Source organism: Mirounga angustirostris, unplaced genomic scaffold (genome assembly GCF_029215605.1).
Source record: "Mirounga angustirostris isolate CCGP_5_RB_7025 unplaced genomic scaffold, mMirAng1.0.hap1 SCAF_7, whole genome shotgun sequence".
In the NCBI taxonomy this organism is placed as follows: Eukaryota; Metazoa; Chordata; class Mammalia; order Carnivora; family Phocidae; genus Mirounga; species Mirounga angustirostris.
Genome location: NW_026991715.1, coordinates 67962406 through 67989119, shown reverse-complemented (window position 1 = coordinate 67989119; position 26714 = coordinate 67962406). Strand labels below are relative to the sequence as shown.

The 26714-nt window shown below is 36.2% G+C and overlaps 1 long non-coding RNA gene across 2 annotated transcripts in view; it reads right to left on the bottom strand.

Moving 5' to 3' along the window:
* The window catches only part of LOC123859793 (uncharacterized), a 76285-nt gene that overhangs the window by 25831 nt on the left and 23740 nt on the right, over nucleotides 1–26714 (bottom strand). Inside the window, exons 5-7 of one of the 2 annotated variants that reach the window (XR_010413128.1) lie at nucleotides 8380–8455; nucleotides 6880–7058; nucleotides 542–2997 (exon numbers count right to left, since the gene is read on the bottom strand). This is a non-coding gene — a long non-coding RNA (uncharacterized LOC123859793). Of the gene's footprint in view, nucleotides 1–541; nucleotides 2998–6879; nucleotides 7059–8379; nucleotides 8456–26714 lie in introns of those variants that run through there. The other variant, XR_006794571.3, reaches the window with a different exon arrangement.

Genomic DNA, 26714 nt, shown 5'->3' with positions numbered 1-26714 from the left:
TTTAAAAATGTTATAATTGCATAATGAGTTGTTTGGTTGAAATAGGAAGGAAAAACAAAACAATAAAGTGGTAACTGCTACAGACATTTGAGAAAAAGGCAGAAATTACCAAATATTTGGGAATTGCATTTTAACACTGACCAACTCAAGGAACGGGTATGAGACTGGAAATCCGACTGAAAACTGTTTATCTGAATCACTAGTGGTAACAATGTGCTGTTTTGAATTGAGACAGTGCTCATCTCTTAAAATTCTGATGTAGTTTTATTAGTTATTCTCACATCTAAAAATTAAAAAGTCAAAAAAAATAAAAATAAAAGTCAAGTTGTTCTGATCTTCTGAATATAGCATTTAAATCCTGTATTCTCACAAAAGGGTACATGTTCTTCCAAGTAGAATTTCTAAAGGTTTAAAGTTTTAATTCTATCAAAAAGCAAAACTCTGGTATTTTTCTTCCCACTTAATTCCACTCCTCCATTACAGGGTAGTCTGCCATGATGTGCTGAGTGACAAATAATGTACAACCTAAAGTAATGCATGAGCCTTTTATTTTTATTTTTTATTATTTTTGGGTTTTTATTTTTTTATTTTAAGTTCTATTAACATATAGTGTGTTAGTTTCAGAGGTAGAGTTCAGTGATTCATCAGTCTTATGTAATACCCAGTGCTCATTACATCATGTGCCCTCCTTAATGTCCATCACCCAGTTTCCCCATTCTCCCATCCCCTCCCCTCCAGCAACCCTCAGTTTGTTTCCTATGGTTAGGAGTTTCTTATGGTTTGTCTCCCTCTCTGATTTCATCTTGTTTTATTTTTCCCTCCCTTCCTCTATGATCCTCAGTTTTGTTTCTTAAATTCCACATATGAATAAAATCATATGATAATTGTCTCTCTCTGACTGACTTATTTCATTTAGCATAGTACCCTCTAGTTCCATCCATGTCATTGCAAATGGCAAGATTTCTTCTTTTTTTTTTAATGGTTGAATAATATTTCATTGTGTATATATACCACATCTTCTTTATCCATTCATCTGTCGATGGACATCTTGGCTCTTTCCACAGTTTGACTATTGTGGACATTGCTGCTATAAACATTGGGGTGCAGGTGCCCCTTCGGATCACTACATTTGTGTCTTTGGGGTAAATATCCAGTAGTGCAATTGCTGGGTCATAGGGTAGCTCTATTTTCAACTTTTTGAGGAACCTCCATACTGTTTTCCAGAGTGGCTGCACCAGCTTGCATTCCCACCAACAGTGTAAGAGGGTTCCCCTTTCTCCACATCCTTGCCAACATCTGTTTTTTCCTGACTTGTTAATTTTAGCTATTATGACTGATGTGAGGTGGTATCTCATTGTGGTTTTGATTTGAATTTCCCTGATGCCAAGTGATGTTGAGCATTTCTTCATGTGTCTGTTGGCCATTTGTATGTCTTTTTTGAGAAATGTCTGTTCATATCTTCTCCACAAGTCTTGATTAGATTATTTGTTTTTGGGTGTTGAGTTTGGTAAGTTCTTTATAGATTTTGGATACTAGCCCTTTATCTGATAAGACATTTGCAAATATCTTCTCCCATTTTGTCAGTTGTCTTTTGGTTTGGTCAACTGTTTCCTTTGCTATGCAAAAGCTTTTTATTTTGATGGAGTCTCAAATAGTTCATTTTGTTTTTGTTTCCCTTGCCTTTGGAGACATGTCTAGCAAGTAGTTGCTGTGGCTAAGGTCACAGAGGTTGCTGCCTGTGTTTTCCTCTAGGATTTTGATGGATTCCTGTCTCATATTTAGGTCTTTCATCCATTTTGTCTATTTTTGTGTATGGTGTAAGAAAATGGTCCAGTTTCATTCTTCTGCATGTGGCTGTCCAATTTTCCCAACACCATGTGTTGAAGAGACTGTCTTTTTTTCCATTGGATATTCTTTCCTGCTGGTTGAAGATTAGTTGACCATAGAGTTGAGGGTCTATTTCTGAGTTCTCTGTTCTGTTCATTGATCTATGTGTCTGTTTTTGTGCCAGTACCATACTGTCTTGATGATGACAGCTTTGTAATAGTGCTTGAAGTCCAGCATTATGATGCCACCAGCTTTGGTTTTCTTTTTCAACATTCCTCTGACTATTCAGGGTCTTTTCTGGTTCCATACAAATTTTAGGATTATTTGTTCCAGGTCTGTGAAAAAAGTTGATGGTATTTTGATAGGGATTGCATTGAATGTATAGATTGCTCTAGGTAGCATAGACATTTTAGCAATATTTGTTCTTCCAATCCATGAGCATGGAAAGTTTTTCCATTTCTTTGCACCTTCCTCATTTTCTTTCATGAGCATTCTATAGTTTTCTGAGTACAGATCCTTTGCCTCTCTGGTTAGGTTTATTCCTAGGCATCTTATGGTTTTTGGTGCAATTGTAAATGGGATTGACTCCTTAATTTCTCTTTCTTTTGTCTCATTGCTAGTGTATAGAAATGCAACTGATTTCTGTGCCTTGATTTTATATCCTGCCACTTTGCTGAATTCCTGTATGAATTCTAGCAATTTTGGGGTAGAGTTTTTTGGGTTTTCCACATAGAGTATCATGTATATGAGCCTTTTTCATGTTGACTTCTAACTCACAAAAGCACACTCTCATACAAGAGGATTATACTACCAGAGTTCAAATAAGCACCTGAATAACTCTATTGTGGTGACTGTATTAACATATGTAAGTGGTTTGAATGCCCACATGCTTGTGAAGGTCATATACCTTGTGAGCATAAATTAGTTAAAAGAAAAAAATCTTCAAGGCTCCAATAGGAGTGGTCTTCCAAACTATTTCAAAACGCGTAATTCCTTCCAGGTGGTATTCACCATGAAAGTAGTTCTCATCATGGCAAATGCCAAAGTCTTCCACAAAAGTCTTCCCTTTACACATTCAAAGCAAAGAAGATGGAATGAGAGAGTACTCAAACTTATGTTGTTCTCACATTGTATGTAGTTTTCCAAACTTTACTATGAAAATCTTCAAACCTAAAAAAAAAAAAAGAAAATCTTCAAACCTATTGAAAAATTTAAAGAACAGCATGTTTATATTTATTTTAAAATGTTTTATAATTATATTTTTGATATTCTTTTAATCCAATAATTATAATATGTTATATATTCAAGTATTTGAATATTAATTTTATATTTTATTTCTTTATAATAAAAGAATAAGATCTATATAATTTTTACTTTTTAAAATTGTCAGTGTTTTCTCTGTGGTCTAATTTATGATCAATTTGTACAGAGTACTCTAGATTCTTTTTTTTTTTTTTAAGATTTTATTTATTCATTTGAGAGAGAGAGAGAGAGCACAAGCAGGGGCAGTGGCAGGCAGAGGGAGAATCAGGCTCCCTGCTGAGCAAGAAGCCCAATGCAGGACTCAATGCCAGGACCCTGGCATTGTGACCTAAGCCAAAGGCAGACGCTTAGCCGAGTGGGCCACCCAGGTGTCCCCAGAGTGCTCTAGATTCTTGAAAGATAATTTATCCTCTATTCATGGGGTACCAAGTTAAAAATATTTATATCTAACAATTAGGCCTTAAAAATTATGCTGTTGGGATACTATATAAACTTACTAATGTTTTACCAACTTAACATATCAAATACTAATAGAATTGTTAATGTCTATTACTTTTATAATTTTGTTTTATATATTTTGATATGTTATATACATAATCACTTATCTCTGTTTTATAAAAATAAAATAATCATCATCTTTGTCCTGTTTAGTGCTCTTTCCTTGCCTTGGGTTCTACTCTAACCATCATCAATAATATACGTGTGCTTTTCTCCTTTATCCTTTTATTTATTTTTTTTTTACTTTGAAATCGTTTATCATACTTTAAAATATTCTTATTTTGTTTGACAATGTGTCTTTTTGTAAAGAACACATAAGTGACTTTGTATTTTGACATAGTCTGAGAATATTTATGTATTTTTTAAAAGATTTTATTTATTTATTTGACAGAGAGAGACACAGTGAGAGAGGGAACACAAGCAGAGGGAGTGGGAGAGGGAGAAGCAGGCTTCCCGCTGAGCAGGGAGCCCGATGTGGGACTCGATCTCAGAACCCTGGTATCATGACCTGAGCGAAAGGCAGATGCTTAACGCTGAGCCAGCCAGGTGCCCCAATATTTATGTATTTTATTTGAAAATTTTAACCCACTGATAGTTATTGTCATAGCTGACATCTTCATGCATTTTAAAATGTGTCATTTTTGTTTTATGCTTCTTTGATAATTCTACTGATTTCTAGTTTTGCTGTAAGAAAACTGAAATTTAACTACTTATCCTAGTGATGTTGGTAATATCTGTTTTTATCATTCTACTAAAGATTACCATCATATTACATAAATAAATCCATGTTTCTTTAATGACTAATGTACCAAATAAAATAAAACAAAATATGTAGTACAAAAGAATTAGTACCCCCTGCATCCAACATCCAGATTATCGTTAAATATTTTTATACTGTGTCGTTTTAAAGTGATCTTTGCCTCTTGTTTTGAAATCATTCAAAAAAATCATTTTATTAATTTAATTCTACATTTCATTGTCTAAATTGTTTATAACTAATTAATTTGTAATGCATCATTGAGTTTTCTATTTGCTTTGTTTCTCATTTACCTGAAATAGGTCTTCACAGTTTATTTAAGGATAGATGAATGGCGCATGTTCTAAGGCCTTCCATACCTGAGACTTATTTCTGCTGCTTTCAAACATAAATGACAAATTTGGTTTTGGTTGAAATTCTTGAGTCTCAATCTTGTTTTCCCTTAGAACTATAGATGTTGCTCTATTTTCTTCTATTTATTGAGATGCTATTTTGTTTGTTATAAGTTGTCTAAGACAAGTTCAATTCTTATTCTAGGATAGGAACTGTTTTGTTTTGTTTTGTTTTTCCCTAACGCCTCTAGGATCATTTCTTTTGCTTGTAATTCCCTACAGTCCTGGAGGTATATTTAAATAGTACTGATGTCTTTTCATTAATTTTGACACCTACAGATGAGCCTGTTCCGTCTATATAGACCAGTCTTTCCTCAGACTAGAAACTTTCTTCTGCGCAGTCTAAAGTTTCACTTTGCTTTCATTAGTCAACTCTCTGTTTTCTGCATTCTCTTTCTATGATCTTCTCTTTCAAAATTTCATTTTTTTCTTTTTTTATTATAATAGAATTATCCAAGTGTATCATCCTAATTGCCAAAATACTTTTCTACATCTGTAATTTATTACTTATGACAGTGTTTCCACTTTTGCAGATGACTTTTCTTTTTGTTTCTTTCTGATCTGTCTATAATTCACTTCATTTGGTTTTTAGCCAGCTCCCTTTCATCCAAGTCTGTTATCTCATCTTTTAGTTCTTGATCCATAGAATCTAAATTTTTCTGGATTTGGGGGGATACAGAGAAAAGCTCTCTAAAATTTCTCATGGTAAATGTTCTTTGAAACTGAGGTATCTGTTCATATCATAAAAGTGAAATACTTGAATTTGACATCACAGAATATTTTCATAGGCTTCATATTGTTTTTTTTTTTTCCTATACCTTTATGCATTAGGAAAAAATATCTATCCAGTTCAGTCTTTCCCCATTGACTACTTGGTTGTTCTTGGATCCATTGTCTTAGATATTAGGTTGGAGGGATAGTTGATATGTATTTTTTGCATACGGTTTTCTGGATATTTAAAACTGGAAGCAACCCAGATATTCTTCATCAGGTTTATGGTAGAACAAACCAATACACCCATACCATGGAATACTACTCAGCAATAAAAAGGAGAAAAGGCTTGATACACACAACACCCTGGTAATATCATCAGAGAATTATGATGAGTGAAAAAAAAAAAAAGCAAATGACAAACGGCTACACACTATATGATTTCATTTATTACATAATATTCTTGAAATGACAAAATTATAAAATGGAAAACCGATTAGTGGTTACTAGGGTTCAAGGAAGGGGTGGGAGTGAGTGGAAGATGAGGGCAGTTATAAAAGGGCAAAAGAGGGATCCTTGTTTTGATGGAAATGTTCTGTATCTCGACTGTATCAATGTCAATATTCTGGTTGTGATGCTGTATTATCCTGTACTAGTACTATGTTACCACTGGGGGAAATGATGGGTAAAGTGTACCCTGGATCTTTGTATTATTACTTACAACTGCATGCCAGTCTGCAATTACGTCAAAGCAAAAGGTTTCATTTAATTTTTATTTTTTTTATTTTTAAAGATTTTATTTATTTATTTTAGAGATAGAGAGAGGGAGAGAAAGCACGAGTGGGGGAAGGAGCAGAGGGAGACGGACAAGCAGACCCTGCGCTGACAGCGGAGCCCATTGTGGGGCTTGATTTCAGGACCCCAAGATCATGACCTAAGCCGAAACCAAGAGTCACACACTTAACCAACTGAGCCGCCAAATGCCCCCAAAAGGCTTAATTTTAAAAGGATTTTTTATATGTTATACGCAATGAATCATGGAACACTACATCAAAAACTAATGATGTAATGTATGGTGATGAACATAACATTAAACAAAAAGAATGAAAAAGGATTTTTTATGGAAAGGATATTTGGACATTTACCAAGAAACCACAAAAGTGACAAAGTGAAAAGATATTTGACAGGCATGAGGACAAAGCAACAAAAGAGAGAAAAGGAAGTGAACCTTCCAAAAATAAATACCCATGGGCAATATTCATGCTTACACTATATATACATAAAGTACAGTCGAGTACTTGCTCAGGTGCAATGAGCTCGTGCGGATCCTCTGGCTGTGACCTACTAAAAGATTTTACCCTGAGAGAGGGAAGGAGAGAAAGTCAATCTCAAATTGATAAGCACTCTTTCTCCAAGGCATGGATTACTTACCTCAATATGAGAGCTTTGGAAAAAGACCCCATCCGAACCTTCTAGGATTTACCTTGACTGCAGTGCCATCTGATTTGCTCAGAGGTCATTTATTTTGGAGTTCTAAACATATAAACTGAAATTTGCTGTGATTTGGGAATGTTGCCTCTTTCACCTCTTAGTTGGTTGGTGCTAAGCAACTGTAACAAAGCAGAATTTTCTGTAATTATTCATATAGCTTAGTGGACAAATCGATGGCTTTTTCCTCCTCTGGCCTTTGCTGCTGTCTGTCTACATTTCACGTTATTTAATGCCCGCTCTGTCACTAAATTGCTACAGTCCTAATATGATAGTTCTAATATGATCATAATGGCTAATCCTCACTGAGTACTTACTACATGCCAGACACATGCCAGGCACTATTTAAACACTTTACATTTAAACTCACTTAATCTTGCTAACAGTCCTGTGGTTGGCTTTTGTTATTATCACCATTTTACAGATGAGGCTCAGGGAGGTGATTTAATTTATCCTAGGTGACACCTGTGCTTCAAACCCTGAAGCCAAGAAACAAATCCAAGTGATTTTTAACTCTAGAGCTCATGCTTTCAACCACTGTGCTTTACTGCCTTCCATGAAACTGTACTATATAGTAAAGTATAAGAAAGTCCTCTAAAAATTGTGTGATACAAACGTAAGGTGTGACAGATTCTGACTAGTTAGACCTTACATTTTGGTGCAGCAGGAGGACTGAATTTTGATACGTGAGCAGTAGTGATACACATCACTTCCAGGGCTGACCCATAAAACCTCCCTCCCAGGATTTTCCATTGGCTTTTTCCATCCTTTGACTGAACAGTATAGACTTAAAGGACTTGGAGGACTCTGAATCCCTTCCCTGCTGCTGATAGAAGAGCCGCCTAAGCAGGAATCCATGTTGGGCTCTTGCTTGAGTGAGAGAAAAAGTTGTATTGTTTGGAACCACTTAAATTTGGCGTTGTTTATTGTTAGCCAATATTGAGTAAATACAAGGTGTTAGCAGTATTAGTTCTATCCATGTTCTCTTCTGTCTTTCACTGTTTTTCTTGTCTCACCCCAAACCAAGCCCTTAACCCCCCAAGTTTTTGTTCTCAGCCCTCTTATCTTTTTTCTTTTACTCACCCACCTGCTCGGCAATTTTGCGCTTCACTGATTAGTTCCATAGGAGTAAGTCCCAAGTTGCTTTCTTTTCCCATTCCTCTCTTTTATAGAGCGACAATACTTTCCTGTCTTTTGGTCACCTCTACGTAGACGCTCTCCTTCTTGACTGTCATAGCCAAAACCTACTTTGCCTTCTTCACTAATCTAGATCCTACCACCCCTGCTTCTGTGTGCCCAGACTGGAAACAAAATCTTGAATTTATCTTTGACTTTCTCTGTCCTCTTTCTCTCTCCTCACACTTCAAGCAATTGTTCCAGTATTCTCCCTGTTCCCTAGTCTTTCTTTTCCATGTCTAGTGTCACCATTCTTTTCTAGATTACCTCTTCTGAACTTTGTACTGTCCTCCTCATTGGAATTTGGACTCAGATCTGCTTCATTCCAGTCTTTCTCTTTCCCCTGTAATCAGAGATTTAATCAAATCATGCTCAAGTCACCAATGGCTATTAACTGCAGTAATAATTTTAATCATCACAATTTAATATTCAGTCATCAAAACAGTAATAGTACAAATAATTTTTAGTTGTATCACACTACTTTAGTTGTATCACACTACTTTATGTTCTAAGTAGTACAGTTTTGAATCTAAATAGTCCCAGGCTTTTCAACTACATGTCAGGATCTTGCTGTTTCTACCCTCACTTCTTGGTTTATCAAAATAGTGCCCTTTTGTCAAGGTCTATCTTAAATGCCACTTCATTCATGAAGGCTTTTTTATTTAAGAGACTTTTTATTATGAAAAAAATTAAATGGACAAAATACTGTAATGAACCTTCATGCACCCATTATACAGCTTCAGTAGTTACCAATTTTTGCCCAGTCTAGTTTTATCTCTACCCCTACCTACTACCCTCCCTTTTATTGGGCATCAAGCTACATATAATCACCCTCTCCTCTTTCTGTAGCACTAACATTGCTGTGAGCGTTTTATAACTATTGAGATATATTTTATAACCTCTCTTAGATTTAAAGTCCCTTGAAGGTAAAATGTGTGTGTTGCTGCCCTTCAGCACCTATCCAGCACAACCCAGTGTCCTAAGACTACTAGGAAAAACAATAAAAATTTTTCATTTGAATTGAAATACCTAATGTTATTTGAAAAGGAGTTATTTTCCCCAGAGTTAATAACTGTGTCTTTTGACAAAATTATTTCTATCCAAAGCCAACATGAGTACCAATCTTATTTTTATATTTTCTGAGAAGGAGATCCATGTGCTTCTTTAGTAATCCAATGCCCTATTTAGATTATCTCAATAATCACTCAATTCTATGCTGAACCTTAGCTCAGGGTGACATTGGATAAATCATTTGGAATTAGCATAGTGAATATATTCTCTTTGCCTGTTTCCTTATTAGCAAATTGCATCTTCCCATTCTAGCTCACAAGAGAATTACAAGATTAAATAGGGTAGTCACCTATTTATTATACAAGTTATGAACCATTCAGAATTTCTTTTTTGTCCTTTCTAGATCTGTTGTCCAATTTTGTGTTTTTATTATTCATTAGCTCTCCCTTTAAAGGATGATGTAAAGGGAGAAAGAGGATGTTAGGCTTAAATTATTTAGCAGTAGGGTCAGTAAAAAATTTGGCAGGGTAGAAAATTAAAGCCATTAACTAAAATGAAGATCATCTGCCCTTCATTAACATGAATGACAAAGAATCATCTGTGAAGCATTTTGAATTCCTTAGAGAAAGTCTTTATTTATGCTTATTTATCTCTGTGCATTTTTATCATGGACATCCTTAATTTCCTCAATTCTGATATTTCATTGATTCAAGAATTTCATCATGCCTTAAGAGTATATATAGAATTGAAACATGAACTTCACAAAATCATTTACTATATTACCACAATAATTTCTAATGTTGAGAATGAGATTGTGGGTTGTATTTAGTTTCTGTTATGCTTACGTACACTTTGGACTGACATACTAAATCCAACATTAAACCAAAAAATGGTATTATATAAAAGATGATTAAAAAGGCTCTATCTGAACAGTTAGATTATTTTGCAAGGTTGATGTGTGGGAACAAGTCATATAGGTAACAAGTGAGCCTGGGAATTACCCAGCCTGTCATTTCAGAATGTTTCTGTAGTTTTTTATGCAGTGCATGTGTGGTTACTCTGATTAAATTATGCCATATTGGGGAAGGTAGGGATAAGTATATACTTTAGTGGTATTAATTTGGAGATTTGCAAAAATCTAAGGATGCATCTTTATAAAGGCCGGGCTGTTTTATCATTGATCAAGGGATGTAGAGGACCTGGAGAAGTCATCTGGTCCTCTTTACTTTCGTTGGGTAGTGCCCTAAAATTGTGCAGAGAAGCCTCAGGCCCATACTGAGATGTGTTGAGTGCCCCTCTCTCCCATGCCCATCCCCACGTCAACCAGAGCAGTTCTGCATTCATTGGTCTAAATGAAATGTAAATGGTTGCTTCTTTTTTATTTTTAAATTTAAGTACTCACTGTTAAAAAATGTTTGAAAACCATTGATCAGACTTGCCACCACCCGCACTCACTGCTACATAAGATTTTACTTGCACCTAAAGAATCTCTGACATATCTGTTAGGATCCCATTTTTAAAGTCCAGTTATACATTATGTGATTATTAGTCCATGCCTGAGTTAGAGTCTGTCTTTTGAAATCTTCATTTCAAATTTTTTTAGTTATCACATCTTTACATTAGGTAAATTACTGAGTTCTTTCCTTAAGAATTTGTTTTTAACTATAACCTTCCTCCACCCCTTACCTCTTAATCTCTAGTTGTTCTTTACTGCTTACCAAATTTTGGGCAATCTCTGTATCCTGGCATTGTAGTCCTCAATCACAGGACACCAGAACTGTCTACACTGCATACTTCCATGTGCCTTGAAGTACAGTAGAGCGGAGGGGCCAGAGCAAGGTCTCACACATGCTGGGTTGAATTCAGTCTCATAGCAACAACATCAAGCAACCAAATCTCTGCTATTTTTGGTTGTGCTTCTCATTGTTAGGCCCAAGTAACTAATTTTTTAAAAACTCTGGGAAAGAAAAATGTTTTATTTTTCTTCTCTCTCTAAATAGAAACTGCTGCTTAAGCTTTATGGCAAGTGAACATGTATTTTTCTTTCTTCTTTTTTTAAAAGATTTTATTTATTTATTTGACAGAGAGCACAAGTAGGGGAGCAGCAGCAGAGGGAGAGGGAGAAGCAGGCTCCCTGCCAAGCAGGGAGCCCGACGCGGGGCTCGATCCCAGGACCCTGGGATCATGACCTGAGCCGAAGGCAGACACTTAACGACTGAGCCACCCAGGCGCCCCTGAACATGCATTTTTCTTAGTTCTGTGTTTCTTCTGTCTTTCAAGAAATAGTGTATTTCCTCCCCACTGAAGAAATATTTTTCAGGACACACAGCAATATATTTAACATTAAGTCTGAGGCATGGTTATAAGGTTAATAAATGCTTAATAAAACCACCAGTTTGTTTACTTTCTGAAGTCACATAAGAAAAGATAAATGTAACTTTTTTTATGTGTATAAATTCAGTACTTCTGAAGATGCCAAATGAAAGATTGAAATCCTTCATTTATGACCCAGACAAATAAAATAAGGTAATAAAACACAGAGCTCTATCACAGTTATTTATTAAGTATTCTGTTTTATTTTAGGAATACTTTAGAGGAGCCATTCTTCACATTTAAAACCAAGAAATTTTAAATCAACAGTTAAAAAATCTGTATGGTACATTTTAATTTAATATTGACTACAACTATGGAAACAATTATACTTACTTGTTTTCTGTTTGCTTCTATTCCTGGAAGGTTTCTAACACAATCTCAGTGACCAATTTTCTAGACATCACTTGCAGCTTACCAGTTTGCTTCCATTCAGTAATCATTAGGGCATTTGGATGCATTAAATAGAAATATGATACATGACAGATTTTGATAATGCGTATAATTTACCTTAAATACTTTGTGGTGATTGCCTAGTGGCTATATTTATGTATATTATATCTATATTTATGTAAGTTATATATAAATACGTATATACAGATAAGCTGAATGATATGTCTTTAATTGTAGAATATGCTTTTCTTTTTTCTTAAATGGCTCTTCTCAGTTTACTATATGAATCAGCTCTACTAATCACTGTTAAACTTAAAAACTGCCATTGCTTTTACATTGTTTATACAGATTGGATTGGAGGAAGTGGCAGAAGGGAGGGAGGTGCAGAGGTTCTGGAAGCACTGAGAATAGTGAGGAAGTGCAGTGGCTGAGTCTAGTAGTTTCTTTACAAATTATAATCCAGTGCAATTCTCCTTAGCTTTGCATTTGCAATTATTTCAGCTTATGTAAATATTTTAATTTGTTCAACATAGTAACTTGTCTTTACCATGCTCATGTTCTCTATGAATGTGTTGAAATTAAATATATATATATATATATAAATATAAATAATTTGGTGCTTTCACTTGGAGTTCCTGTCCCTTAGAAACCATCGCTTGTTTACTGCTTCCATTGTATCTTGTTGCCTGTGGCATGCCTCTCCCAGTTGAGTAGTCACATGGGCTCCTGATTGTGCCTCAGTTTCAGCTGCCCTGAGGGATTATCGAGTTTTCCAATCTTTAGTTTCTGTCATACTATCCCAAACATAACCTCAAATTTAGTGACTTGTCAGTCCTGGACTTTCCACAAAAGGTGATAACAAACAAATAGAATGCCTTCCAGCACAGAGCTAAAGGTATATGACAGAAGAAAAGATAGTAGATATGTTTTATTTCAACATTAGCAAACTTAAATGCTGCTCTGTTTGTCACAAAATGGAAACATTTTATTTATGTTCTTTCATTCACTTTAGTTATTCCTTAGTACAACCCTATGAGGAAGGTATTCTTATTATTCCCATTTTACACAGGAAGAAACTGAAGCCTAGAGAGGTTCATCATTTTCTCAAGGGCTAGAAATCTCACTAGCTCTATCAATCTTCAACCTTCAGAGTTTAAGCTTTTAAGCAGTGCAGGGTATTTATCGGGCCCTTGAGGTAGTCAAAATCTAATTAAGAGATAAAGAAATAAAAAAATGAGAGAACATGGAACAATTAGAAAGCAGTTATACCCCATTACATAAAATTGTTACATGGTAATAACTAGCTTTCTTGTTTATAATCCAGGCCATTATTTTTAAAAATTATATACATTGGGGAAGTAGTGCCCATCTAACTATACTTCTAAGAGAAGAAGAGTAATTGCAGCCTCAAAATGTGGGTTTGCTCTATAACTGAAAAGCTGAAAGTTACCTAAAGATCATTTTTAAATGTTATTCATGAGTCTACTCCCCTTTGTCCAACAGTCCTTATTCTTTTTTTTTTTTTTTAAGATTTTATTATTTATCTGTCAGAGAGAGAGAGAGTACATAAGCAGGGGGGCACCAGACAGAGGGAGAAGCAGGCTCCCCACTGAGCAGGGAGCCTGCTGAGGAATCAATCCCAGGACTCTGGGATCATGACCTGAGCTGAAGGCAGACGCCCAACGGACTGAACCACTCAGGTACCCCAATGATTCTTCTTCTTCTCCCACAGGAGATTGTCTTTCTCATCCTAGCCTTACCAGTCTAGGGACCACCCATCACTCAGACCTCAGCACTTGATCTCTTTCAGTTTTGCACATAGCTCATCCATTCAGCACTCTTACTGTGCAGATGATCTTACTGTGTTTGATTCAGTGTGACTGTCTCTCTTCAAGAGGGCACAAGAGTTCTTTCTTAAATCAGATATTGAAGTTACTACTCTTGTCTATATTTCTTTGTTTTTCTTCTTTCTTTTCATCTTAAACTAACACTTGATAAATACTGTCTCATTGAACTTTGCTATTCTATACCACAGAGAAGGCTTCTCTGGAGGAAATCTGAGCCCAATGCAAGATTCCATACCCTATTCCAGATCTGGCATAGTCCACTTTCCCTGATGCCATTCAGCCAGTTCCTGAACTTGGAATGCCTTTCCTTGACCATTCTTCAGGCTGTCACCTCAGACTGCTGCTAGGAGGCCATTATGTTCTTTGTTGTCTATTTTTCTTGGTCTATCAGCATAGTTTTCCTGTGTAGCCCTGTATCGTTTGCCTAGTTTCCTTTTAAGTCAATTGATAAAGAACCATGTCCCATTTTACTTATGTTCAGAATTTTGCATTGTGTTTCAGATACTTATATCTGCTTCTAGCTAATGAGACTCTCCAGGGGAAATTACAGTCTTCAGAGAGAAATGCTTCTTCTCAATTGTGGTATCAGTTTTATAGTTTTGTGTAAGTTTAACCACTGGAGGGAAAAGGATAGAGGTATTTTGAACCAATGATCCCATTTCTACAAGAGAATTTATTTTAGAATTTCCTGGGTAGGCAAAGTTACTTAAGTAAAGTTAAGAATTGAAGACTAGATACCAAGTGTCCTGCTTTTCTTTTGCTTTCAGGCAAATATCCCTAACACCAGATTCATTGTGACATCACATCTGCGGAATAAGTCTTTATTGTACATACTGAACATAAAGTAGTGCCTATGATTAAAACAGACCTTTTTTTTACCTCAAACTGTAAAATCTGCAGCAAGAAAACATTTATAGGTGTTAGAGTCAAGCTTTGCTACTATATATATATATATACTATATGTATATATATATATGCTCAAAATTACTATTCTAAGAAAGACCAATTAAAGTAAGATACAATCAAAAGTGAAAAATAGTAGTACCTCCCTTCTAAGTGAAAAAAGATCCCTGGTCCAACTAGGGAGTGCTGACTTGGAAAAATTGGTAGTTTGACACTGTGAAAGAAATAAAATTGTCATGAACAAAGGTGAAAAGGGATTATATTTGTCAAGAAGGGACTCCTACTGCATGAACTGTCTGAGGGCTGTGGCACGTCACATCTAGTCTTGGAGAGTTAATGACTGGTAATGTTGAAGGAATAGGTCTTCTGTCAGATCATTACAGCAGTCCTAGTTACAAAGGCCTCAAGATGTAATGACTGGTTCAGATAAGGGGCCAAAATACTTCAGGTGAAATATGACTCAATCCAACCACCTTTTCCCTGATTAGGAGAGGGAAGCCAAGGCAGTTTTACCTAGAAAGCACTGAGGGTAAGCCCTAGGGCAAGAACACAGAAGCTGCTTTTGGTCCTTAGGAAATGAGGGCTGAAGAGTTTGCTTGGCCTCCAATCCCGTGCTTGTTGTAGACTATACTTTGCTCAGTCTCGCTCTACTACAGAATATTCTCTTTTTACTTAATCATTCTGAAAGAGTGAGAATTACTAATTAAAACTGGTAAATTAAATGAGCCTGGATGAAAAATGTTATTGTTCCTTAGAAGAAAGGACAAAATCCTACACAGTTAAGGTACCTCAAGAATATCAGGAAAACAAAGGGGAAATTGTCTCTTTCCAAGGTTGCAAGAGGTCAAATTTATGCCTGGTTATAATGAAGGAGCATTGGTTTTTCTCAACTATTACTACATCCCAGATATTGATGAGTTTCTAGAACTCATCTACTAATCTTAACCTAAGGAGGACACAGAAAGACTCCTAATGAAAAAGACACCAAAGGACATCATTAGGATGGGAACTAATCCTCTAAACTGCACACCTTAACAGTTAGTTTTGAAGATATTTTCTTATGGTTTAAAAAAATATCAAAGAAGTGTAAAATGAAAGAGTGCCTAGTTCACTACCCAGCTCATGGTAGGTGATCAGCAGATATTAGTGTCCTCTTATTCCCTTATTCAAAAAGAATTAATATCCTTCATTCCAATTATAGAGTAAGTCAGTTATAGAAATTTGGACAATTCTAAAGATCCTGAAGGAGAAAAAAATCACCTTATAATCCAACCATTCGAAGGTAAACACTTAAGATATTGTTTATTCATTTTCTTACCAACATTTTAAATACTTCACACACACACATAGAAATCATTGAGCAAACTTCTTTTTATGATTCCTCCAATAGTTAGATTTCAGGGCTAACAGTGATCCATTAAAGAAATACAGATCTACTAGTGAATTATTTCAACCCCTAGATTCATCAGACACTGTATAAGTGAAGGGCATTGTAACAGAGTTGATAAGAGCTTTAAAAATTAGGTTCTACCCCTGGCAAAGGGAGAATATCTCCTATTAAGCAAACTGGGGATAACAATAATACATATGGAGAAAATATAAAAAACAATTATCTCAAGGGATGGGAATATGACCAAAAGCAGTAAAAAGCTGGAAGGGAGTGGAAACATTAATTGATAGAGTTAATGACACTAAGTGAATTTCCTGTTTCCGTGGGGTTTTTTGGCCATGTGACTAAAAACTAGATAGAAACCTGCTATCTTACTGCCTTAAAGAACTAATATTCAATTAGACTAAAATTTGTGAATAAGTAGATACAGAGGAACAAAAAAAGCTGATGGGACAAACAGAAAGCAAGAAGATCATAAAATTAAACACCACCAGAATAATAGTTACATTAAATATAAATTGGTTAAAAACTCCAGAAAAGCAGCAAACAAAAACCCAAAAAGCTCTTTGAAAGGATTAACAAAAGTGATAAACATCTAGCTAGACTGATCAAGAGAAAATAAAGAGAAAACACAAGTTATCAGTGTCAAGAATAAAAGGTGTGTCACTACAGATTTTAAAGACAGTAAATGGATAGTAAGGAAATATATGAATATCTTTTTGCCAACAAATATAACAATTTAGATGACATAGGCAAATTCTTTAAAATATAACTTATTCTAATAACAAAAAAAATGAAGAAGGAAATCTGAATAGCTCTTCAGTTAAAGAAATTGAATTTTTTTAATGAAAAACCCTCCCACAAAGAAAGCTCTAGGCTTAGATAATTTCATTGGTGAATCCTATCAAACGTTTAAAGAAGAAATAACACTGGTCATATATAAACTCTTAGAAAAGGTAGCAGGAGGGAGCACTTCCCAAATAAAATAAATGGTAGCTATTTTAAAAGCACTGCAATATAATTTTAAACAGAGAAAACATTAAACGTTTGAGCCTATAACAGTAAAAAAGTATCTTAGTTCATTTGGGCTGCTATAACAAAGTACCACAGACTAAGTGTCCTATAAATAACAGAACTTTCTTACAGTTCTAGGGGCTAAGGAGTCCAACATCGAGACACCAGGATGGTTGCATTCTGGTGAAGATTCTCTTCCTGATTCAGAGCCGGTGCCTTCTCACTGTGCCCTCACAAGGTAGAAGGGGCAAGGAATCCCGTGGCATCTTTTATAAGAACACCAATTTCATTCATGAGGACTCCACCCTCATGATCTAGGCACCTCCCCAAAGACTTAGCTCCTAATTTGCGGGGGGGAGGTTGGGGGGGCAGCTAGGATTTCAATATACGAATTTGTGGGGGAAACAAACATTCAGACCATAGCAGTATCAGCAACAGGTATAAGGAGAGTTCACTACATGGTTTAATAGTTTGTGTTTTCCTTCTGGATTTTTTTTTTAAAGATTTTATTTATTTATTTGACAGAGACAGCGAGAACAGGAACACAAGCAGGGGGAGTGGGAGAGGGAGAAGCAGGCTTCCCGCGGAGCAGGGAGCCCGATGCGGGGCTCGATCCCAGGACCCTGCGATCATGACCTGAGCCGAAGGCAGACGCTTAACGACTGAGCCACACAGGCGCCCTCCTTCTGGATTTTAAAAGACAGACTTATTATTTTTTGTTTCATAAGTTGAATAAATAATAAATGTACATAGAAAAGAAAAACAAGTGGTGTCTGGGTAGCTCAGTCGATTAAGCGTCTGATGCTTGATTTCAGCTCAGGTCATGATCTCAGGGTGATGAGATCCAGCCCTGTGTCGGGCTCTGTGCTGGGCATGGAGTCTGCTTAAGATTCTCTCTCTCCCTCTCCCTCTGCCCCTCCCCCTGCTCACGTGCTCTCTCTCTCTAAATAAAGAAAAGAAAAACAAAGTTACAAGAATGTAGACAGTGAAAGAGAAAATCTCCTTTTCCTTCACCTGCCATCTTCCCTTTCCCCAGAGGCAACCAGTTTTTAAATTTCTTCTCAGTTGTTATGATGATACCTGCTGCATACATAAGTATATATGTGTGTATTAATATATATATGCTTATGTTTTTAAGAAACTTCTTTAAAATATAAAAGAGTTGGAAATTTTAAAATATTATATTTGTTAAAATAATCATTGACCACTTTATTTTCTTTCTGTATTCTCTGCTATACTTCTCAACTCAGGTGGCATTGGATAGTCCTGGATACTTTGGGAATTTGGCAAGGGGACAGTTGAGTTGAGGAAATTATTTGATTTGTATTTAGGGGAATATATTTGGGTAGTTCATAGTCAATTTGTGAAGTTAACTTTTCTTACTAGCATGCCCCCATGTAGGAAGGGTCTTTTCCTTCTCACTGTCCTGACTCCAGGAAAACTGTAGAGCCTAGAGTTGTATCATGATGTGAGTATGTCCCATCTACTCAGCACTACAGGTTATATAGATGGGGGTGGAGGTGGTGGTAGGGGAATAAGCTTGATATATACATAGCTAGAAGATAATTTGTGGATTAGTCTTCCAATAATCAGAAATGCAAAATTATAAAGAAAGAAAATATAGGGGAAAAAGTACTCTAGAAATTCTAGGCAATTAATAAAACTATTATATTACTTTTCTGAATTCTGTTATGTTCATAGAACTATCTTTATTTAAGATTTATAAATTTGAGGAGTGCCTGGGTGGCTCAGTCTGTTAAGTGTCCAACTCTTGATTGCAGCTCAGGTCATGATCTCAGTCAGGGTCGTGAGATCGAGCCCAGCCTCAGGCTCCATGCTCAGCATAGAGTTTGCTTGAGTTTCTCTCTCCCTCTGCCTCTGCCCCTCCCCCACTTGGGCATCTCACTCTCTCTCTCTCTCTCAAAGTAAATAAATAAAGTCTTTAAAAAAATTTGTGGGGTGCCTTGCTGGCTTAGTTCATAGAGCATGTTGATCTTGGGGTCATGAATTTGAGCCTCACAATGGGTATAGAGATTACCTAAAAAAAAGTCGAAGATTTATAAATTTGTAAAACTTAAAATTTTATAATTTGTTCTGATTTCTTTTCTCATCCTAAACATTCACTTTCTTATCCAACTTTTAATTTTAGAACTTCAAGTTGTTTTAAAGAGGAATCTCAAAATTTTATAAGCTACAGGCTGTACAAAAACTGGATCTGCCCTGTTTAAGTTGTAGGACAAACTGAAGGAGAAAGATGTGAAATTGATCAAGGGCAGGATACAGATGCTCCTTAATTCTAGACTTTAGGAGGGAAAAAAAAAAAAATATGTATATATATATAATGGGGGTTAAAATTTAAATATCTAGGAGTAGAATAAAAGAAGATATATAATTTCTAAACTGCTAAAATGAGAATGCACAATGAATCATGGAACACTATATCAAAAACTAATGATGTAATGTATGGTGATTAACATAACATAATAAAATTTAAAAAAATAAATAAAAATAAAACGGGAATGCAAGCTTGATTAATTCCACAGAAGATAAGAAAGAAAAAAAAGGTAGTTAATAATATAAAATAAAATGGCAGGAAGAAATATAATCACAGGGGTGCCTGGGTGGCTCAGTCAGTTAAGCATCTGCCTTTGGCTCAGGTCATGATCCCAGGGTCCTGGGATGGAGCCCCATGTTGGACTCTCTGCTCAGTGGGGAGCCTGCTTCTCCCTCTTCTTCTGTTTACCACTGTGCCTACTTGTGCTCTCTCTCTGTCAAGTAAATAAAGTCTTAAAAAAAAAAATAATCACAATAAATATAAATAAGTTAAATCCTGCTAATAAAATAAAGCCCTTGTCTAATGGGGCTTTCAAAACTCCAGCTATATGCTTTTTGAAAGAGTGAAGGAAAATGGACTTTAAAATTATGTTGGAATATAATATCAGAACCACCTAGAAACTTATTTTTTTTAAGATTTTAAATTTATTTGTCAGAGAGAGAGAGCACAAGCAGGGGGAGTGGCAAGCAGAGGGAGAAGCAGGCTCCCCACTGAGCAAGGAGCCCGATGCGGGACTTGATCCCAGGACTCTGGGATCATGACCTAAGCCAAAGGCAGATGCTTAACTGACTGAGCCACCCAGGTGTCCCCCACTTAGAAACTTACTATCAGAATCACATAGAGAAGTCATTACATTAGAATCAGGGAGTAGACTTTGGGATAAAGGGATTTCTTTTTTCAGGGACTCTAGGAATTAAGTAGATATGTTTGGTATATCTGGGCACTGACATGATGACTGCTTGTGGAGAAAGAAATGCGGTACTGGTGAGCAGGGTAGAAGGTACATTTACTTCTACTTTTCACCATATGTTTTTTTGGGCCCTTTTAAACTTAGTTTCTTCATTTATTTGGATTTAAAAAAATTTTTTTTACCAGTTAAAAAATTGTTCAATCAAACAATCGTATTGTTCACTCAAATAATTAACAGGTTCAATAGAATATTTGGGGGAGGTCATCACCCATATGCAATTATGTGCTTTGCAATTATGCAAAAATGTGATTTATGACAAAGGTGCAAGTCAGTGGTGGAAAGGATGATCTTTTGAATAAATGATTCTGGATCAATTGGTGACCTATATGAAAAATATGAACCCTGACCCCTTCCTCACATTATATATAAAATTAACTCAAAATGGATAAAAATCTAATGTGAAGGGTAAAACAAAGAAACTTCTAAAAGAAAATATAGGAGAATAGCTTCATGACCTTAAGGTAGGCAATGTTTTCTTAAATAGAAAAAGCACTAACCATAGAGGAAGAGACTGATAAAATAGACTTCATTAAAATGAAGACCCTTTGTTTGTCAAAAGACACCTTTAATAAAATGCGAGAACAATCCACAGAGTTGAAGAAAAATGTAAAACAACTACTTATATCCAAAATCAGCAAAAGAAAGACAATGTTTTGGAAAATATGCAAGACTTGAACAATCACTTCAAAAATGTAGATATCGAGGGGCACCTGGGTGGCTCAGTCAGTTAAGCATCTGCTTTAGGCTCAGGTCATGATCCCAGGGTCTTGGGATTGAGCCCCAAGCCCCTCCCCCCATACACATTGTCGGGCTCCCTGCTCAGCTTCTCTCTCTCCCTCTGCCTCTCCCCACTGCTTGGCGCACTCTCTCTCAAATAAATAAAATCTTTTTAAAAATGTAGATATCTAAATGGTCAATAAGCAGGTGAAAAATGTTGCAATATCATTATTTTTTAGGGAAATACAAATTAAAACCATAATCAGATACCACTATACATGAAAGTTTTCAAAATCAGATACTATGACTCTTGTACATTGCTGGTGAGTTGTAAATCGGGGTACAGCCCCTCTGCTCCTACCATTTCTATCTCCCCTACACCCACTAGCAAATAATCATGCCACAAAATTCCTTTGCTCTTCACAAGGTGATAGCTTCTCCTTTATAGTTCAATTAGCAAATATCTGGCACATAAGAATAGTTAAGCGTATAAATCTGTACACCCTCCTTTCTTATTCATTCATCCTGCCTTTACTTTCTGCATGCTCCTTGGTTCCTTTTTATAAGACAAAGGGACCTGTGTTTCCTCACTTATTCATAGAGGGATTCTCAATCTATCATAGTCAGCTTAACAGGTAAATTGATGTTATTAGGAGAGAGGGCATGTGGAATAGCTCCTTAAAGACAGAAAACTTAAAATTTTGTATTACCCTCAAGGGGCTCTGTGTATACTAATCACCCTATAAGGAGGTAATAAATTTAGCATGATTATGGTCAGAAAAAAATGACCAGGATATTATGGAAGTGAGGTTGCTCTCACACTCTTGGCATGACAGTGGAATAACCCTCCTATTTTATCTGAGCATTACTTTCATTCTCATTATCTAGTAACATATTTTTTTCTTTTTTTAAAAACTTATTTATTTGTCAGAGAGAGAGAGAGAGAGAGCGCACAAGCAGGGGTGAGCTGCAGAGGGAGAGGGAGAAGCAGGCTTCCCGCTGTGCAAGGAGCCTGATGCAGGGCTCCATCCCAGGACCCTGGAATCATGACCTGAGCCAAAGGCAGACACTTAACCGACTGAGTTACTCAGGTGCCCCTCATATATATTTTTTCTATTGTAGATGCCCAGAGAAGCAAATGAAAACAAAAAAGCCCACTTCTTTTTCTCTTTCTCCTTATAGTCTTCACACATTTAAATCACTGTTTTCTGTGGCCAGAGATTTCCCTCTAGTCTCTCTTCAAATGTAGTCTGTGCTCTTCCAGCCTTTTCTCTCCACAGCACTCCTACAGTCAAATCAGAGCTTTCAGGAGCTAGTTTCTTCTTGATCCTAGTACTTTCAAAATTCACTTTCAGGAAAAGGAATTGATAGAGAATTCATTTTTTTCCACAGGTAACTGCTTCAAGGAATTATCTTTTAAAATACAAACAAATACATTTCTTTTTTTTTTTTTTTTTAAGATTTTATTTATTTGAAAGAGAGAGACACAGCGAGAGAGGGAACACAAGCAGGGGGAGTGGGAGAGGGAGAAGCAGGCTTCCTGCCGAGCAGGGAGCCCGATGTGGGACTCGATCCCAGGACCCTGGGATCATGACCTGAGCCGAAGGCAGACGCTTAACGACTGAGCCACCCAGGCGCCCTAGAGGTTGGTTTTTTTCAGGCTAGTAATCTTCCCTCTAACCTTTCTTCTGCTCCTTATAACTATAAATGACCTCTTTTCCAGAAAGGCTAGTTCTGTTTTCAACAGACTATAAAGTATGGTATCTGATCTGCTGTTAGTCCCATGTAAATTTAATCTATTTTCTTTCAGAGGCATTTCCTCAAAAAGCCAGGAGGAACTGTCAATGAGTTGAAGTTGAAAAAAGTTTTGGTTTTTTTTTTTTTTTTTTTCCCTTACCAGACTAAAACAACCTAAGCTGTAAGGACTAGGTGATCTCAATTTTTTGGAAAGTGCAAAGTGTTCTTTTTCACGGTTGGTAGTAAACAAAGAACAGAATGCATCATTGGCAACACTTATCTAAATCAACCCTTTGGTTTATGGCAGCTTACAATGAACCTGTTTGTAGATAGGGCCCTGAATATAATAAAAGACCAGCATTCACAACTTCTGTACAAAGCATCAGCAGCTAACCAAGGTCCAACCATTGCTGCCTTTGTACTGAGCATGCAAAATACTTACTGTCAAAAAGAGATATCATTTCAATAGTTTATAAACATATGGTGTTTAAAAGTTACAGACCTGCAGCTTTAACATTTTAAAGTCAGTGCCTCAGAGTATGGGAGGTCCATAATCCAGAGTGATCAGTGGTATGTGTGTGTTATGTATTACACACACACACACACAAACATATCCATATATATATATACTGTTAATAACTTGTCATTATTTGAAGTAAGTAAACAATGCAAAAACTCAGAAAAAGATTGTGGGCTCATTTCTTTTAAGTATGTTAACTGTGCCCTAGTAAAGGGTATAGAACTCTTTGAGGTTCTCATTTAATTCAAACTCTTCTTCCTTGGTCTTTTTTTATAAATAGTAAATATACATTTTTTAATAAATAGTAAATTAATAAATAAACACCTGTGATATGGGAGTTAACATTAGTCTCCTCACACCTTATTTAAAACTTGATAATGCAAAAAAATTTATAAACTCTGCCTTTGATTTGTGTCTTTGACATAGCTTCTTGTTTTTACATAGACATCTGAAATTGGGTATCTATACAAAAAGAATGAAGTTATCCAAGGAACTAGTGGCTGTGGCCTAAGGGACTAGCAGGACAAAATGATTAAATATATTAATGATAATAATAATTGCAGCTACCATATGTAGTACTTACCATGAAAGGAATGGCTTTAAGCCCTTAATGTATACTAACTCATTTAATCCTTGCAAAACACTATAAAGTAATTATTATTCCCAATTTACAGAGGATAAATCTAAGACAAAATTGTTTCTAACATAAGCCTAGTTAGGAACTGTCAGATTTGAATCTAGGTGGTCTGGCTCTGAAGCAACATTCATAACTATCCGAATTCATTCAATTAGCTAATCAATTATTCAGTCTTTAATCAAATACTTATCAAATTTGTATTATATTCTCAGCACTGTGGTAGGCTCCAGGGCATACATGAATGAGTTTAAGCGGATATGGTACCTGTTCTTATAGAACATAAGGTCTAGAAATAAACACAAACATTAATCAAACAATTATACAAACAAATGTAAAATTGCAAGGTGACTGGTGTACAAAGGAGATGTGTATGAGGGTCTATAAGGGTTAGGGAGATGGGGAAAAGTTTTGCTGCAGAACCGATATATGCACTAGATATGAAGGATGGGTAGACTTAAATTAGACAAAAAAGAAAAGGAAGAGATTTCAAGGCAGAGGGAAGGCCACATACAAATCCTCTGTGGTGAGGAGGAACAAGAAGAGTTCTAGTAATTGAAGAAAAACCAATGAGATGGGATCACAGTGGGTAAGAGGGAGAAGAGTGCAAGACAAGACTTGAAAGATTGGTAAGTCCAGACCTGGCATTGAAAGATGTTAAACCAGGACAGGGATGGTGGTAGAATTACATAAATAGATTTGTGTTTTAAAAGGATCATTCTGACTTTAATATTGACAGTGGAGTAGAAGAGGACCAGTAGATAATGAATATGAATAAATGAGTAGGCAGATTATTGTAGTGGCCCAGGTGAGAGATGAAGGTAGCCCAGACTGGATTGATGGTGGTGATAAAGAGAAGTGGATAGAATCAAGTTAGGGTTGGCTATAGTAGGCAGAAAAATCAACAGGATTCTCTAGCAAAATGATCTAAGCCAATTTGGTCACACACAACTATTCTGTTCTCTCTCTCTCTTTTTTTTTTTTTAAGTAGGCTCCATGACCAATATGGAACCCGAACTCGCAATCCTGAGATCAAGAGCCACATGCTCCACTGACTGAGCCAGCCAGGTGCCCCTATTTTGTTCTTTTTGACAGAAAAAAGTACCCACCAATTTTTGAGATAAGTACATCTATATCATGGAATACTATTCAGCAATAAAAAGGAACAAACTATCAACACACACAAAACACCTCGACACACCTTGATACTAAGTTAAAAGCAAGTCTCAGGGGGTGCCTGGGTGGCTCAGTCATTAAGCATCTGCCTTTGGCTCAGGTCATGATCCCAGGGTCCTGGGATCGGGCCCCACATCAGGCTCCCTGCTCTGCGGGAAGCCTGTTTCTCCCTCTTCCTCTCTCCTGCTTGTGTTCCTGCTTTCACTAACTCTCTCTCTGTCAAATAAATAAATAAAATCTTAAAAAAAAAAAAAAAAGCAAGTCTCAGACCAAATTCTGGCATATAAATAAACATTTTGAAAATCAACAGTTATTAGTAAGGAGGCTTTTATACAACAGTTCATACAGTCTCTTCTGTAAGCTCAGTTAAGTTTCAGCTCTCCATCCTTTTATGTACTGTCATGTTGCAGTTATCTGTTGCTCCATAATAAAGGACCCGCAAATTTAGTGACTTAACACAACAATAAATATTTATTATCTCATAGTTTCTATAGATCAAGGCTAAGTCAATTTGGCTGGGTTGTTTTGGTTCAGGGTTTCTCATGAGTCAAAAAGTTGGCTGGTGCTGTTATTACCTGAAGGCTTGACTGGGCCTGGAAGACCTATTTGTAAGATAGCTGACTCACATGCCTCGCAAGTTAGTGTGGGGTATTGGCAGGAGACCTGTGGACTTCCCCATATGCATCTCCATTAGGTTGCTTGAACGGCTTCACAACATGGTGGTTGTCTTCCTCCGAAATAGATAATCCAAGAGGACAAGGCAGAATTGCAATGCCTTTTTTTTTTTTTTAAAGATTTTATTTATTTGACAGAGAGAGACACAGTAAAAGAGGGAACCCAAGCAGGGGGAGTGGGAGAGGGAGAAGCAGGCTTCCCGTGAAGCGGGGAGCCTGATGCAGGCTTGATACCAGGACCCTGGGATCATGACCTGAGCCGAAGGCAGACGTTTAATGACTGAGCCAGCCAGGCGCCCCAGAATTGCAATGTCTTTTAAGACTTAGCTTTGGAACAAGGAGGGTGAGTTACCCATGGTAACTGGGTGATGGACATTAAGGAGGGCAGGTGATGTAATGAGCACTAGGTATTATATAAGACTGATGAATGAACTCTACTTGTAAAATTAATACTACATTATATGTTAATTGATTGAATTTAAATTTTTAAAAAAGCAAAAGAAAAGAAACTCTAAAAAAAAAAACCTTATGATGTCATTTAGGTATATACTCCCAATTGTAACCTATATTCTGTTTTACATATGATACACTTATAGCCTACTGAGTAAAGTAGGCAATTCTCTTAATTATGGATAAGATTTATGCTTGTAAATCTCTTTAAATTAAACTGAAAAAAATACCTTTAAAGTGTTTTTTCTGATTGGAATATTTTGATTATCTTGCTAGAAAATAATCTTGAACCAATCATATTGAAAAATCTTAAATTACGGGTTAAAATGTGTTTTTTCAAAGCAGTGGTTAAGATCTTTTACATGAGTTACTATGTTTTTCTCTTTGGAAATTTAATAAAGCATTTCCAGAGCCAAAAAAAAAAAAGAAGACTTAGCTTTGGAAGTCATGTATCTTCATTT